The sequence below is a fragment of the Phyllobates terribilis genome, unplaced genomic scaffold (assembly GCF_046119375.1).
Source record: "Phyllobates terribilis strain yellow unplaced genomic scaffold, ASM4611937v1 Scaffold_132__1_contigs__length_4960021, whole genome shotgun sequence".
In the NCBI taxonomy this organism is placed as follows: domain Eukaryota; kingdom Metazoa; phylum Chordata; class Amphibia; order Anura; family Dendrobatidae; genus Phyllobates; species Phyllobates terribilis.
In genome coordinates this window covers 3,069,994-3,085,730 of record NW_027362892.1, presented here as the reverse complement: position 1 = coordinate 3,085,730, position 15,737 = coordinate 3,069,994, and positions in this window count along the sequence as shown.

Here is a 15,737-nt window from a genome sequence, read left to right as displayed (position 1 = left end):
AATTTTAGTCAGCTTTTGCTTTTCAATGCAAAGGTGAAAACTAAGGGAGACACACTCCCCAATAATGGGAATAATGTTTTTAAGATGCTGTACTGTATGGCTCTTGTAAGGGGCATTAAAACCGTCTTGTTAAGCTACTGTGACCTCCACGTCTCTTCAAAGGGGCATTAAAAGCGTCTTCTTAAGCCACTCTGAACTCCACAGCTCTTCCAAGGGGCATTGAAATGTTGTTTTTAATTACCTTACCTCTAATCTCCACGACTCTTCCAACGGGCATTGCATTTCCTCCTAATTTTAGTCAGCTTTTGCTTTTCAATGCAAAGGTGAAAACTAAGGGAGACACACTCCCCAATAATGGGTAGAAGGTTTTTAGTACGCTGTAATCCACGTCTGTTTCCAGGGGCATTGCAGTTCCTTATAATTTTTGGAAAGCCTTCCATTCACTGCTTAGGCCAACAGTGCACAGGAGACCCAGTTGCCATAAATGGAAAAAAAGGTTTAGTTAAGGCCCTCTGACCTCCATGTCATTTCCAAGGGGCATTGGAGTGCCTCAAAAGTTTTGGTAGGCATTGCACTCACTGTATGCCCTATAACTGTGTAGCCAAACCGCTCCTTTTGTTACAGAAACATATCCTACAAGACATATGTGGTTGACTGGCCTGATATTGATGTGAATGGTCCCTGTTCCTCCTGCTCTTTCTCCTTTGCCACTACCTCATCCATCATTTATCACTTGAAGCTTTGTTTTAACGAGAGTCATAGAACTTGGATAGTAGCAGGAAAACATCCAGCAATCCACGGAGGAGGTAGGATATGCGCCAAAACGCTGACCACCTCAGGCCTAGCCACTACTACATACATGCGCTTGCATTCCTTGAAAACAAAGCAGATGCTAACTTCTATCATCCTCATCATGCTCCTCACCTTGGCACTCTCAACTCCCCTGATAGAGAAGCCAGGGCCCACCGGAGAAGTCGGGTTCTTTGGTGGGCTCGTCCAATGCTGCCCTAAAGCAGGCCAGTCTAAGAAAAGTGTGTGGGGATGTTCCGCGGAGAAATCGGGGCGGCTTGGAACCGTTTATGGACACCTGGCCGCGGGGCGGCTGGGGACCGAGTGTGGACACCCGGCCGCCCCCTGGCGGCTGGGGACCGAGCATGGACACCCGGCCGCCGGGCGGCTGGGGACTGAGTATCGATACCTCGCTGCCGAAGCAGCCATGAGGTAGTGGCCAGCTCTGGCCTCCACATGCCTAAAAGGCCCAATTTCAAGTGCACGCATGCTAGCAGTATGGTATTGCAGCCTCGGGGTGGGTTGGTGGCAGGTTGCATTCCAACAAAACAAAGCAGATGCTAACTTCTATCATCATCATGCTCCTCACCTTGGCAATCTCACCTCCCCTGATGGAGTCGGGTTCTCTAGTGGGCTCATCCAATGCTGCCCTAAAGCAGGCCAGTCTAAGAAAAGTGTGTGGGGATGTTCCGCGGAGAAATCGGGGTGGCTGGGGACCGTCTATGGACACCCCGCCGCCCCCAGGCGGCTGGGGACCAGGTGTGGACACCCGGCCGCCGGGCGGCTGGGGACTGAGTATGGATGCCTCGCTGCCGAAGCAGCCATGAGGTAGTGGCCAGCTTCGGCCTCCTCAAAACTAAAAGGCCCAATTTCAAGTGCAAGCTAGCAGTATGGTATTGCAGCCTGGGGGTGGGTGGGTGGTTGGCTGCATATTTGCGCTTGCATTGCAAGGAATGGGGGAGGTACAATTGAACACTGCCCTGGGACAAGGACTTGCACGGGGATAGTTGCAAGTCTGCATCTTCTGATGCGGCAAGGATCACTTCTGATGGGCACACTTTTAGGCAGTGACCTGGGAGTCAGAGATCCTTCCAGGGGTCTTCCCCATGCTGTTCCCATGTCTTTTCAGCACTGTATGCATGTGTCACACAGCACATGGCCAGATAAGGTTGTAAAATGTTAAAATGACATTTCCCGGTGAATGCATTTGTCACAGTTGAAAGCAATACAAAAGTGCAAAAACGCATAAAAAATGCTACTTGTGAACATAGCCCAAGGTGTGGAGGAGTATTTTTGTTTTTGGTTATTTATTTTACCTTATACACATGTCTTTACCCTGGAAAAGAAATTCCTTAACATATTTCACAGGAAAAAAGTTTCACTTTAGTTTTTAAACATTTTCTTATGAGCCTGTAAAAGTGGCTTAATACCTCTGACCACGTTGTTGACAACAGTGACCTGGGGGTCAGAAATGCTTCCCGGGGCGATCCCCATGCTGTCCCCATGTCATCTGAGCACTGTCACTATCATTTTGGGCACTTTTTAGGCTTTCTACAGACTGCCGGGGGTGCCTCCGCAAAAATGCTCGGGTCTCCCATAGACTAACATGGGCTCGTTGCTCGGGTCGAGCACCCGAGTATCACGGCGAGCTCGGGCCGAGCTTTGAGCACCCGAGCATTTTAGTGCTCGCTCAACACTATTTATAACGGGGGCACAAGCTAGTGACTGATTTATATTCTCAGTGGAGCAGACTTCATTGCGGTGAATGATATACTCATGGGCACAGTGTGGCACATATTTGCATTTGGTGGCACAGTGGGCGGCATTATTTATTTAAGTCGCTTATATTTGTAACATTTTTGTTTTTCAGGAGTGCGGTGATCTGCTGAAAAGTGCGGAGCAGCCGAAACCTGGACAGCAAACTGCAAAGACGAATCATGGCGGGAAGTCGTCACGAAAGACTGGACTAGGTAAAGAAGAGAAGAAAGAGAGCGACTGCAGTGTATAAACTGGAGGGTTAGGTGGGGCCCATTATATTATAATAAATCTATGTGGGGCCCATTATATTATAATAAATCTATGTGGGGCCCATTATATTATAATAAATCTATGTGGGGCCCATTATATTATAATAAATCTATGTGGGGCCCATTATATTATAATAAATCTATGTGGTGCCCATTATATTAAAGGGAAAGCTATGTGGGGCCAATTATATTAAAGGGAAAGCTATGTGGGGCCCATTATATTAAAGAGAAAGCTATGTGGGGCCCATTTTATTAAAGAGAAAGCTATGTGGGGCCCATTATATTAAAGAGAAAGCTATGTGGGGCCCATTATATTAAAGGGAAAGCTATGTGGGGCCCATTATATAATAATAAAATCTATGTGGTGCCCATTATATTAAAGGGAAAGCTATGTGGGGCCCATTATATTAAAGAGAAAGCTATGTGGGGCCCATTATATTAAAGGGAAAGCTATGTGGGGCCCATTATATTAAAGGGAAAGCTATGTGGGGCCCATTATATTAAAGGGACATCTACGTAGGGCCCATTATATTAAATGGATGGCTATGTAGGGCCCATTATATTAAAGAGAGAGCTATGTGGGGCCCATTATATTAAAGAGAAAGCTATGTGGGGCCCATTATATTAAAGGGAAAGCTATGTGGGGCCCATTATATTAAAGGGAAAGCTATGTGGGGCCCATTATATTAAAGAGAAAGCTATGTGGGGCCTATTATATTAAAGGGAAAGCTATGTGGGGCCCATTATATAATAATAAAATCTATGTGGGGCCCATTATATTAAAGGGAAAGCTATGTGGGGCCCGTTATCTTAAAGGCACATCTACGTATATGATAAATTCTATATGGGGCCCATGATGTTTAATGGAAGGCTATGTGAGGCCCATTATATTAAATAGAGGGCTATGTGGGGACCAATACATTAAAAAGAAAGCTATATTGGGGCCCACTATGTTATCTGGAAGGTTTTGTGGGGCCCTCTGTATTAAATTGAGGGCTATGTGAGGCCTATTAAATTAAATGGAAAGCGTTGCGGGGCCCATAATATTATATGGAGGGCTATGTGAGGCGCATTTATCAAATAAAGGGCTATGTAGCGCCAATTATATTAAATGAAAGCCTGTGTTTTGTCCATTATATTAAATAGAGATGTATCTTGGCTCCATTATAATAAATGGAAGGCAATGTGGGGACCATTATATTAAATGGAGGGTTATGTGGGGCCCATTATATTAAATGGAAGCCTATATGGAGCCCAGTAAATTAAATGTAAAGCTATGTGGGGCCCAATATTTTAAATGGAAGGTTAAGTGGGGCCAATTGTATTAAATAGAGGGCTATGTGGTGCCCAATATAAAACATGGAAGGCTTTTTGGTGCCCATTATATTAAATAGAGGGATATTTTGGCCCCATTTTATTAAATGGAAGGCTATGTCAGGTCCAATATATTAAATGGAGTCCAGTGTGGCCTATTATATTAAATTGACGGTTATGTGGGGTTCAATAAATTAAATGAAAAGCTATGTGGAGCCCAATAAATTAAATTATAGTACATGGAAGGCAATGTGCGGCTCATTATACTATATAGAGGGCTATGTGGGGGCCATTATACTTTTGCCAATGGCAAATTGTGTGTTCCGGTGGCACTCCAAAGGTAAAGGGTGTTCTCCGGTGGCACTCCAACGTCATAGGGTGTGCTCTGGTGGCACACCAATGGCAAAAAGGCCAAAGAGTAGACTCTGGTGGCAGACTGAGCAGCCCTAGAGTGCGCCCCAGTGATAAGCAATAAGGCCAAAGAATGTACCCTGGTGGTAGGCTAAAAAGCCCTAGAGTGCGCCCCAGTGGTAAGCAATAAGGCCAAAAAGTGCACCCCGGTGGCAGGCTAAAAAAGCCTAAAATGAGTGCCCCAGTGGTAAGCAAAATGGTCAGAGTGTACCCCGGTCGCAGTTAAAAAGCCCAAGTTGGGTGCCCCGGTGGTAAGCAAAAAAGGTCACATATTGGGCCCCTCTGATAGGCCTACGGGAAATAGAGTTCTCCGATGGCACACCAACGGTAAAGGGTGTGCCCGATGGTACTCCAATGGTAAAGGGTGTGCTTCAGTGGCATGCCAGTGGCAAAAAGTGTACTCCGGTGGCATGCTAATGGTGAAAGGTGTGCTCTGTTGGCACCCCAACTGTAAAGAGTGTGTTCCAGTGGCACCCCAGCAGCCAATGGTGTACTTCGGTGGCAGACCATCGGGAAATGGTGTGATATGTAAGGCTCATCATAACAAAAGGGAGGGCTATGTGGGACCCATTATTTTATATGGAAAGCAAGGTGGGGCCCATTATATTAATTAGGGGCTTATGTGGGGCTCTTTATATTAAATAAAAACATATGTGGGCCCCATTAAATAAAATGGAAGGCTATGTGGACCCCATTAAATTAAATGGAAGGCTATGTGGACCCCATTAAATTAAATGGAAGGCTATGTGGGGCCCATTATATTAAATGGAAGCCTATATGGGGCCCAATAAATTAAATGAAAAGCTACAGTATGTACAGCAATAATAAAAATGGTAATAATACAGGGTGGACTATTTATATGGATACACCTAAATTAAATGGGAATGGTTGGTGATGTCAACTTCCTGTTCATGGCACATTAGTATATGGGAGGGGGAAACTTTTCCAGATGGGTGGTGACTATGGCGGCCATTTTGAAGTCTGCCATTTTGGATCTAACTTTATTTTTTTCAATGGGAAGAGGGTGATGTGACACATCAAACTCATTGAGAATTTCATAAGAAAATACAAAGGTGTGCTTGGTTTTAACATAACTTTATTCTTTCATGAATTTTTTACAAGTTTATGACCACTTATAAAATGTGTTTAAAGTGCTGCCCATTGTGTTGGATTGTCAATGCAACCCTCTTCTCCCACTCTTGACACACTGATAGCAACACCGCAGAAGAAATGCTAGCACAGGCTTTCAGTATCCGTTGTTTCAGATGCTGAAAGGTTATATGGGGCCTATTAAAATAAATGGAAGACTATGCAGGACCTCTTGTAATAACTAGAAGGCAATTTGTGGCCCATTATATTAAACTAGATGGTGGCCCGATTCTAACTCATCGGGTATTCTAGAATATGTATGCGGCCGGCCGCGACCAATCAGCGAACTGTGTTAGTGAGGACCGGAGAGCATGTTTAAATTTGGCGCCAAAACCGGTGATTGGTCACGGCTGGCGGCCGCGACCAATCAGCGAATCGTATTAGTGAGAACCGGGGAGCGGGTACTTCCACTGTGAGCAGCCGGGAGATGACCGGCTGCTCGCAGCAGAAGTATCCCAACCCCGGTCCTCCCTTCACACTTGCCGTCGGGAGATCAGCGGCCCTAGCCTCTGATCTAGCGACGGTAGCCGCATGGAGGTCAGCGGCGCCGCAGGTCGGGGTACTTCTGCTGCGAGCAGCCGGGAGATGACCGGCTGCATCGCCACTGACCTCTGTGCAGAGCGGTGTTTAAATTTGGAGCCAATATCGCTGATTGGTCGTGGCCGCCGAATCGTATTAGTGAGTACAGGGGAGCGGCGCTGCCTGTGCGGGTACTTCCACTGCGAGCAGCCGGGAAATGACCGGCTGCTCGCAGCAGAAGTATCCCGACCGGTGGCGCCGCTCCCCGGTCCTCCCTTCACACTTTCCGTCGGAAGATCAGCGGCCCTAACCGCTGATCTCCCGACGGTAGCTGCATGGAGGTCAGCGGCGCCGCTGGTCGGGGTACTTCTGCTGCGAGCAACCGGGAGTTGACCGGCTAGCGCCGGTCATCTCCCGGCTACATCGCCGCTGACCTCCGTGCGGCAGATGAGCTGCTAATGGCCGCCATCTTTTTCTGAAATCCCACGTCGCTGATTGACCACGGTCGGACCAATCAGCGACGCAGGACTTCCTGGACAGAAGGACAGACAGACAAACATGATAAGACGATTATATATATTAAATGTAAGGTTATGTAGGGCCCAATATATTCAATGAAAAACTATATGGGCCCATTATATAAAAGAAAAAGCTAAGTGTGGCCCATTTTATTAAATGGATGATGGCGTGCTCCCTTGGCAAGCCAGCGGGAAAGTGGCGTGCTTCCGGTGGCAAGCCAGCGGGACAGTGGCGTGCTCCGGTGGCAAGCCAGCGGGAAAGTGGCGTGCTCCGGTGGCAAGCCAGCGGGAAAGTGGCGTGCTGCGGTGGCAAGCCAGCGGGAAAGTGGCGTGCTCCGGTGGCAAGCCAGCGGGAAAGTGGCGTGCTCCGGTGGCAAGCCAACGGGACTGTGGCGTGCTCCGGTGGCAAGCCAACGGGAAAGTGGCGTGCTCCGGTGGCAAGCCAGCGGGAAAGTGGCGTGCTCCGGTGGCAAACCAACGGTAAAGTGGCGTGCTCCGGTGGCAAGCCAACGGGACAGTGGCGTGCTCCGGTTGCAAGCCAACGGGACAGTGGCGTGCTCCGGTGGCAAGCCAACGGGAAAGTGGCGTGCTCCGGTGGCAAGCCAAAGGGAAAGTGGCGTGCTCCGGTGGCAAGCCAACGGGACTGTGGCGTGCTCCGGTGGCAAGCCAACGGGACTGTGGCGTGCTCCGGTGGCAAGCCAACGGGACTGTGGCGTGCTCCGGTGGCAAGCCAGCGGGAAAGTGGCGTGCTCCGGTGGCAAGCCAACGGGAAAGTGGCGTGCTCCGGTGGCAAGCCAACGGGAAAGTGGCGTGCTCCGGTGGCAAGCCAACGGGACTGTTGCGTGCTCCGGTGGCAAGCCAACGGGACTGTGGCGTGCTTCGGTGGCAAGCCAGCGGGAAAGTGGCGTGCTCCGGTGGAAAGCCAACGGGAAAGTGGCGTGCTCCGGTGGCAAGCCAACGGGAAAATGGCGTGCTCCGGTGGCAAGCCAACGGGAAAGTGGCGTGCTCCGGTGGCAAGCCAACGGGAAAGTGGCGTGCTCCGGTGGCAAGCCAACGGGAAAGTGGCGTGCTCCGGTGGCAAGCCAACGGGACAGTGGCGTGCTCCGGTGGCAAGCCAACGGGACAGTGGCGTGCTCCGGTGGCAAGCCAACGGGACAGTGGCGTGCTCCGGTGGCAAGCCAACGGGACTGTGGCGTGCTCCGGTGGCAAGCCAACGGGACTGTGGCGTGCTCCGGTGGCAAGCCAACGGGACTGTGGCGTGCTCCGGTGGCAAGCCAACGGGACAGTGGCGTGCTCCGGTGGCAAGCCAACGGGACAGTGGCGTGCTCCGGTGGCAAGCCAACGGGACAGTGGCGTGCTCCGGTGGCAAGCCAACGGGAAAGTGGCGTGCTCCGGTGGCAAGCCAACGGGAAAGTGGCGTGCTCCGGTGGCAAGCCAACGGGAAAGTGGCGTGTTCCGATGGCAAGCCAACGGGAAAGTGGCGTGCTCCGGTGGCAAGCCAACGGGAAAGTGGCGTGCTCCGGTGGCAAGCCAACGGGAAAGTGGCGTGCTCCGGTGGCAAGCCAACGGGACAGTGGCGTGCTCCGGTGGCAAGCCAACGGGAAAGTGGCGTGCTCCGGTGGCAAGCCAACGGGACTGTGGCGTGCTCCGGTGGCAAGCCAACGGGACTGTGGCGTGCTCCGGTGGCAAGCCAACGGGAAAGTGGCGTGCTCCGGTGGCAAACCAACGGGAAAGTGGCGTGTTCCGGTGGCAAGCCAACGGGACAGTGGCGTGCTCCGGTGGCAAGCCAGCGGGAAAGTGGCGTGCTCCGGTGGCAAGCCAACGGGAAAGTGGCGTGCTCCGGTGGCAAGCCAACGGGAAAGTGGCGTGCTCCGGTGGCAAGCCAACGGGACTGTGGCGTGCTCCGGTGGCAAGCCAACGGGACTGTGGCGTGCTTCGGTGGCAAGCCAGCGGGAAAGTGGCGTGCTCCGGTGGAAAGCCAACGGGAAAGTGGCGTGCGCCGGTGGCAAGCCAACGGGAAAGTGGCGTGCTCAGCTGGCAAGCCAACGGAAAAGTGGCGTGCTCCGGTGGCAAGCCAACGGGAAAGTGGCGTGCTCCGGTGGCAAGCCAACGGGAAAGTGGCGTGCTCCGGTGGCAAGCCAACGGGAAAGTGGCGTGCTCCGGTGGCAAGCCAACGGGAAAGTGGCGTGCTCCGGTGGCAAGCCAACGGGAAAGTGGCGTGCTCCGGTGGCAAGCCAACGGGAAGGTGGCGTGCTCCGGTGGCAAGCCAACGGGACGGTGGCGTGCTCCGGTGGCAAGCCAACGGGACGGTGGCGTGCTCCGGTGGCAAGCCAACGGGACGGTGGCGTGCTCCGGTGGCAAGCCAACGGGACTGTGGCGTGCTCCGGTGGCAAGCCAACGGGACTGTGGCGTGCTCCGGTGGCAAGCCAACGGGACTGTGGCGTGCTCCGGTGGCAAGCCAACGGGACTGTGGCGTGCTCCGGTGGCAAGCCAACGGGACAGTGGCGTGCTCCGGTGGCAAGCCAACGGGAAAGTGGCGTGCTCCGGTGGCAAGCCAACGGGAAAGTGGCGTGCTCCGGTGGCAAGCCAACGGGACTGTGGCGTGCTCCGGTGGCAAGCCAACGGGACAGTGGCGTGCTCCGGTGGCAAGCCAACGGGACAGTGGCGTGCTCCGGTGGCAAGCCAACGGGAAAGTGGCGTGCTCCGGTGGCAAGCCAACGGGAAAGTGGCGTGCTCCGGTGGCAAGCCAACGGGACAGTGGCGTGCTCCGGTGGCAAGCCAACGGGAAAGTGGCGTGCTCCGGTGGCAAGCCAACGGGACTGTGGCGTGCTCCGGTGGCAAGCCAACGGGACTGTGGCGTGCTCCGGTGGCAAGCCAACGGGAAAGTGGCGTGCTCCGGTGGCAAGCCAACGGGACAGTGGCTTGCTCCGGTGGCAAGCCAACGGGAAAGTGGCGTGCTCCGGTGGCAAGCCAACGGGAAAGTGGCGTGCTCCGGTGGCAAGCCAACGGGACTGTGGCGTGCTCCGGTGGCAAGCCAGCGGGACTGTGGCGTGCTCCGGTGGCAAGCCAGCGGGAAAGTGGAGTGCTCCGGTGGCAAGCCAACGGGAAAGTGGCGTGCTCCGGTGGCAAGCCAGCGGGAAAGTGGCGTGCTCCGGTGGCAAGCCAACGGGACTGTGGCGTGCTCCGGTGGCAAGCCAACGGGACTGTGGCGTGCTTCGGTGGCAAGCCAGCGGGAAAGTGGCGTGCTCCGGTGGAAAGCCAACGGGAAAGTGGCGTGCTCCGGTGGCAAGCCAACGGAAAAGTGGCGTGCTCCGGTGGCAAGCCAACGGGAAAGTGGCGTGCTCCGGTGGCAAGCCAACGGGAAAATGGCGTGCTCCGGTGGCAAGCCAACGGGAAAGTGGCGTGCTCCGGTGGCAAGCCAACGGGAAAGTGGCGTGCTCCGGTGGCAAGCCAACGGGAAAGTGGCGTGCTCCGGTGGCAAGCCAACGGGAAAGTGGCGTGCTCCGGTGGCAAGCCAACGGGACTGTGGCGTGCTCCGGTGGCAAGCCAACGGGACTGTGGCGTGCTCCGGTGGCAAGCCAACGGGACTGTGGCGTGCTCCGGTGGCAAGCCAACGGGACTGTGGCGTGCTCCGGTGGCAAGCCAACGGGACAGTGGCGTGCTCCGGTGGCAAGCCAACGGGACAGTGGCGTGCTCCGGTGGCAAGCCAACGGGAAAGTGGCGTGCTCCGGTGGCAAGCCAACGGGAAAGTGGCGTGCTCCGGTGGCAAGCCAACGGGACTGTGGCGTGCTCCGGTGGCAAGCCAACGGGACTGTGGCGTGCTCCGGTGGCAAGCCAACGGGAAAGTGGCGTGCTCCGGTGGCAAGCCAACGGGAAAGTGGCGTGTTCCGGTGGCAAGCCAACGGGACAGTGGCGTGCTCCGGTGGCAAGCCAACGGGAAAGTGGCGTGCTCCGGTGGCAAGCCAACGGGAAAGTGGCGTGCTCCGGTGGCAAGCCAACGGGAAAGTGGCGTGCTCCGGTGGCAAGCCAACGGGAAAGTGGCGTGCTCCGGTGGCAAGCCAACGGGACTGTGGCGTGCTCCGGTGGCAAGCCAACGGGACTGTGGCGTGCTCCGGTGGCAAGCCAGCGGGAAAGTGGCGTGCTCCGGTGGCAAGCCAACGGGAAAGTGGCGTGCTCCGGTGGCAAGCCAACGGGAAAGTGGCGTGCTCCGGGGGCAAGCCAACGGGAAAGTGGCGTGCTCCGGTGGCAAGCCAACGGGACTGTGGCGTGCTCCGGTGGCAAGCCAGCGGTACTGTGGCTTGCTCCGGTGGCAAGCCAACGGTACAGTGGCGTGCTCCGGTGGCAAGCCAACGGGAAAGTGGCGTGCTCCGGTGGCAAGCCAACGGGACAGTGGCGTGCTCCGGTGGCAAGCCAACGGGAAAGTGGCGTGCTCCGGTGGCAAGCCAACGGGACTGTGGCGTGCTCCGGTGGCAAGCCAACGGGACTGTGGCGTGCTCCGGTGGCAAGCCAACGGGAAAGTGGCGTGCTCCGGTGGCAAGCCAACGGGAAAGTGGCGTGCTCCGGTGGCAAGCCAACGGGACAGTGGCGTGCTCCGGTGGCAAGCCAACGGGAAAGTGGCGTGCTCCGGTGGCAAGCCAACGGGACTGTGGCGTGCTCCGGTGGCAAGCCAACGGAACTGTGGCGTGCTCCGGTGGCAAGCCAACGGGAAAGTGGCGTGCTCCGGTGGCAAGCCAACGGGAAAGTGTCGTGCTCCGGTGGCAAGCCAACGGGAAAGTGGCGTGCTCCGGTGGCAAGCCAACGGGAAAGTGGCGTGCTCCGGTGGCAAGCCAACGGGAAAGTGGCGTGCTCCGGTGGCAAGCCAACGGGACTGTGGCGTGCTCCGGTGGCAAGTCAACGGGACTGTGGCGTGCTCCGGTGGCAAGCCAACGGGAAAGTGGCGTGCTCCGGTGGCAAGCCAACGGGAAAGTGGCGTGTTCCGGTGGCAAGCCAACGGGACAGTGGCGTGCTCCGGTGGCAAGCCAACGGGAAAGTGGCATGCTCCGGTGGCAAGCCAACGGGAAAGTGGCGTGCTCCGGTGGCAAGCCAACGGGAAAGTGGCGTGCTCCGGTGGCAAGCCAACGGGAAAGTGGCGTGCTCCGGTGGCAAGCCAACGGGAAAGTGGCGTGCTCCGGTGGCAAGCCAACGGGACTGTGGCGTGCTCCGGTGGCAAGCCAGCGGGACTGTGGCGTGCTCCGGTGGCAAGCCAGCGGGAAAGTGGCGTGCTCCGGTGGCAAGCCAGCGGGAAAGTGGCGTGCTCCGGTGTCAAGCCAACGGGAAAGTGGCGTGCTCCGGTGGCAAGCCAACGGGAAAGTGGCGTGCTCCGGTGGCAAGCCAACGGGACTGTGGCGTGCTCCGGTGGCAAGCCAACGGGACTGTGGCGTGCTTCGGTGGCAAGCCAGCGGGAAAGTGGCGTGCTCCGGTGGAAAGCCAACGGGAAAGTGGCGTGCTCCGGTGGCAAGCCAACGGGAAAGTGGCGTGCTCCGTTGGCAAGTCAACGGGAAAGTGCCGTGCTCCGGTGGCAAGCCAACGGGAAAGTGGCGTGCTCCGGTGGCAAGCCAACGGGAAAGTGGCGTGCTCCGGTGGCAAGCCAACGGGACAGTGGCGTGCTCCGGTGGCAAGCCAACGGGACAGTGGCGTGCTCCGGTGGCAAGCCAACGGGACAGTGGCGTGCTCCGGTGGCAAGCCAACGGGACAGTGGCGTGCTCCGGTGGCAAGCCAACGGGACTGTGGCGTGCTCCGGTGGCAAGCCAACGGGACTGTGGCGTGCTCCGGTGGCAAGCCAACGGGACAGTGGCGTGCTCCGGTGGCAAGCCAACGGGACTGTGGCGTGCTCCGGTGGCAAGCCAACGGGACAGTGGCGTGCTCCGGTGGCAAGCCAACGGGACAGTGGCGTGCTCCGGTGGCAAGCCAACGGGAAAGTGGCGTGCTCCGGTGGCAAGCCAACGGGACTGTGGCGTGCTCCGGTGGCAAGCCAACGGGACTGTGGCGTGCTCCGGTGGCAAGACAACGGGACTGTGGCGTGCTCCGGTGGCAAGCCAACGGGAAAGTGGCGTGCTCCGGTGGCAAGCCAACGGGAAAGTGGCGTGTTCCGGTGGCAAGCCAACGGGACAGTGGCGTGCTCCGGTGGCAAGCCAACGGGAAAGTGGCGTGCTCCGGTGGCAAGCCAACGGGAAAGTGGCGTGCTCCGGTGGCAAGCCAACGGGAAAGTGGCGTGCTCCGGTGGCAAGCCAATGGGAAATTGGCGTGCTTCGGTGGCAAGCCAACGGGACTGTGGCGTGCTCCGGTGGCAAGCCAGCGGGACTGTGGCGTGCTCCGGTGGCAAGCCAGCGGGAAAGTGGCGTGCTCCGGTGGCAAGCCAGCGGGAAAGTGGCGTGCTCCGGTGGCAAGCCAACGGGAAAGTGGCGTGCTCCGGTGGCAAGCCAACGGGACTGTGGCGTGCTACGGTGGCAAGCCAACGGGACTGTGGCGTGCTTCGGTGGCAAGCCAGCGGGAAAGTGGCGTGCTCCGGTGGAAAGCCAACGGGAAAGTGGCGTGCACCGGTGGCAAGCCAACGGGAAAGTGGCGTGCTCCGGTGGCAAGCCAACGGAAAAGTGGCGTGCTCCGGTGGCAAGCCAACGGGAAAGTGGCGTGCTCCGGTGGCAAGCCAACGGGAAAATGGCGTGCTCCGGTGGCAAGCCAACTGGAAAGTGGCGTGCTCCGGTGGCAAGCCAACGGGAAAGTGGCGTGCTCCGGTGGCAAGCCAACGGGAAAGTGGCGTGCTCCGGTGGCAAGCCAACGGGACAGTGGCGTGCTCCGGTGGCAAGCCAACGGGACAGTGGCGTGCTCTGGTGGCAAGCCAACGGGACAGTGGCGTGCTCCGGTGGCAAGCCAACGGGACAGTGGCGTGCTCCGGTGGCAAGCCAACGGGAAAGTGGCGTGCTCCGGTGGCAAGCCAACGGGACTGTGGCGTGCTCCGGTGGCAAGCCAACGGGACTGTGGCGTGCTCCGGTGGCAAGCCAACGGGACTGTGGCGTGCTCCGGTGGCAAGCCAACGGGACAGTGGCGTGCTCCGGTGGCAAGCCAACGGGACAGTGGCGTGCTCCGGTGGCAAGCCAACGGGACTGTGGCGTGCTCCGGTGGCAAGCCAACGGGAAAGTGGCGTGCTCCGGTGGCAAGCCAACGGGAAAGTGGCGTGCTCCGGTGGCAAGCCAACGGGAAAGTGGCGTGCTCCGGTGGCAAGCCAACGGGAAAGTGGCGTGCTCCGGTGGCAAGCCAACGGGACAGTGGCGTGCTCCGGTGGCAAACCAACGGGACAGTGGCGTGCTCCGGTGGCAAGCCAACGGGACAGTGGCGTGCTCCGGTGGCAAGCCAACGGGACTGTGGCGTGCTCCGGTGGCAAGCCAACGGGACTGTGGCGTGCTCCGGTGGCAAGCCAACGGGACTGTGGCGTGCTCCGGTGGCAAGCCAACGGGACTGTGGCGTGCTCCGGTGGCAAGCCAACGGGACAGTGGCGTGCTCCGGTGGCAAGCCAACGGGACAGTGGCGTGCTCCGGTGGCAAGCCAACGGGAAAGTGGCGTGCTCCGGTGGCAAGCCAACGGGAAAGTGGCGTGCTCCGGTGGCAAGCCAACCGGACAGTGGCGTGCTCCGGTGGCAAGCCAACGGGACAGTGGCGTGCTCCGGTGGCAAGCCAACGGGAAAGTGGCGTGCTCCGGTGGCAAGCCAACGGGACTGTGGCGTGCTCCGGTGGCAAGCCAACGGGACTGTGGCGTGCTCCGGTGGCAAGCCAACGGGACTGTGGCGTGCTCCGGTGGCAAGCCAATGGGACAGTGGCGTGCTCCGGTGGCAAGCCAACGGGAAAGTGGCGTGCTCCGGTGGCAAGCCAACGGGAAAGTGGCGTGCTCCGGTGGCAAGCCAACGGGACAGTGGCGTGCTCCGGTGGCAAGCCAACGGGACAGTGGCGTGCTCCGGTGGCAAGCCAACGGGACAGTGGCGTGCTCCGGTGGCAAGCCAACGGGACAGTGGCGTGCTCCGGTGGCAAGCCAACGGGAAAGTGGCGTGCTCCGGTGGCAAGCCAACGGGACAGTGGCGTGCTCCGGTGGCAAGCCAACGGGACTGTGGCGTGCTCCGGTGGCAAGCCAACGGGAAAGTGGCGTGCTCCGGTGGCAAGCCAACGGGAAAGTGTCGTGCTCCGGTGGCAAGCCAACGGGAAAGTGGCGTGCTCCGGTGGCAAGCCAACGGGACAGTGGCGTGCTCCGGTGGCAAGCCAACGGGACAGTGGCGTGCTCCGGTGGCAAGCCAACGGGACAGTGGCGTTCTCCGGTGGCAAGCCAACGGGACTGTGGCGTTCTCCGGTGGCAAGCCAACGGGACTGTGGCGTGCTCCGGTGGCAAGCCAACGGGACTGTGGGGTGCTCCGGTGGCAAGCCAACGGGAAAGTGGCGTGCTCCGGTGGCAAGCCAACGGGACAGTGGCGTGCTCCGGTGGCAAGCCAACGGGACAGTGTCTTGCTCCTGTGGCAAGCCAACGGGACAGTGGCGTGCTCCGGTGCCAAGCCAACGGGACAGTGGCGTGCTTCGGTTGCAAGCCAACGGGACAGTGGCGTGCTACGGTGGCAAGCCAACGGGAAAGTGGCGTGCTCCGGTGGCAAGCCAACGGGACTGTGGCGTGCTCCGGTGGCAAGCCAACGGGACTGTGGCGTGCTCCGGTGGCAAGCCAACGGGACAGTGGCGTGCTCCGGTGGCAAGCCAACGGGACAGTGGCGTGCTCCGGTGGCAAGCCAACGGGAAAGTGGCGTGCTCCGGTGGCAAGCCAACGGGACTGTGGCGTGCTCCGGTGGCAAGCCAACGGGAAAGTGGCGTGCTCCGGTGGCAAGCCAACGGGAAAGTGGCGTGCTCCGGTGGCAAGCCAACGGGACTGTGGCTTGCTCCGGTGGCAAGCCAACGGGACTGTGGCGTGCTCCTGTGGCAAGCCAACGGGACTGTGGCGTGCTCCG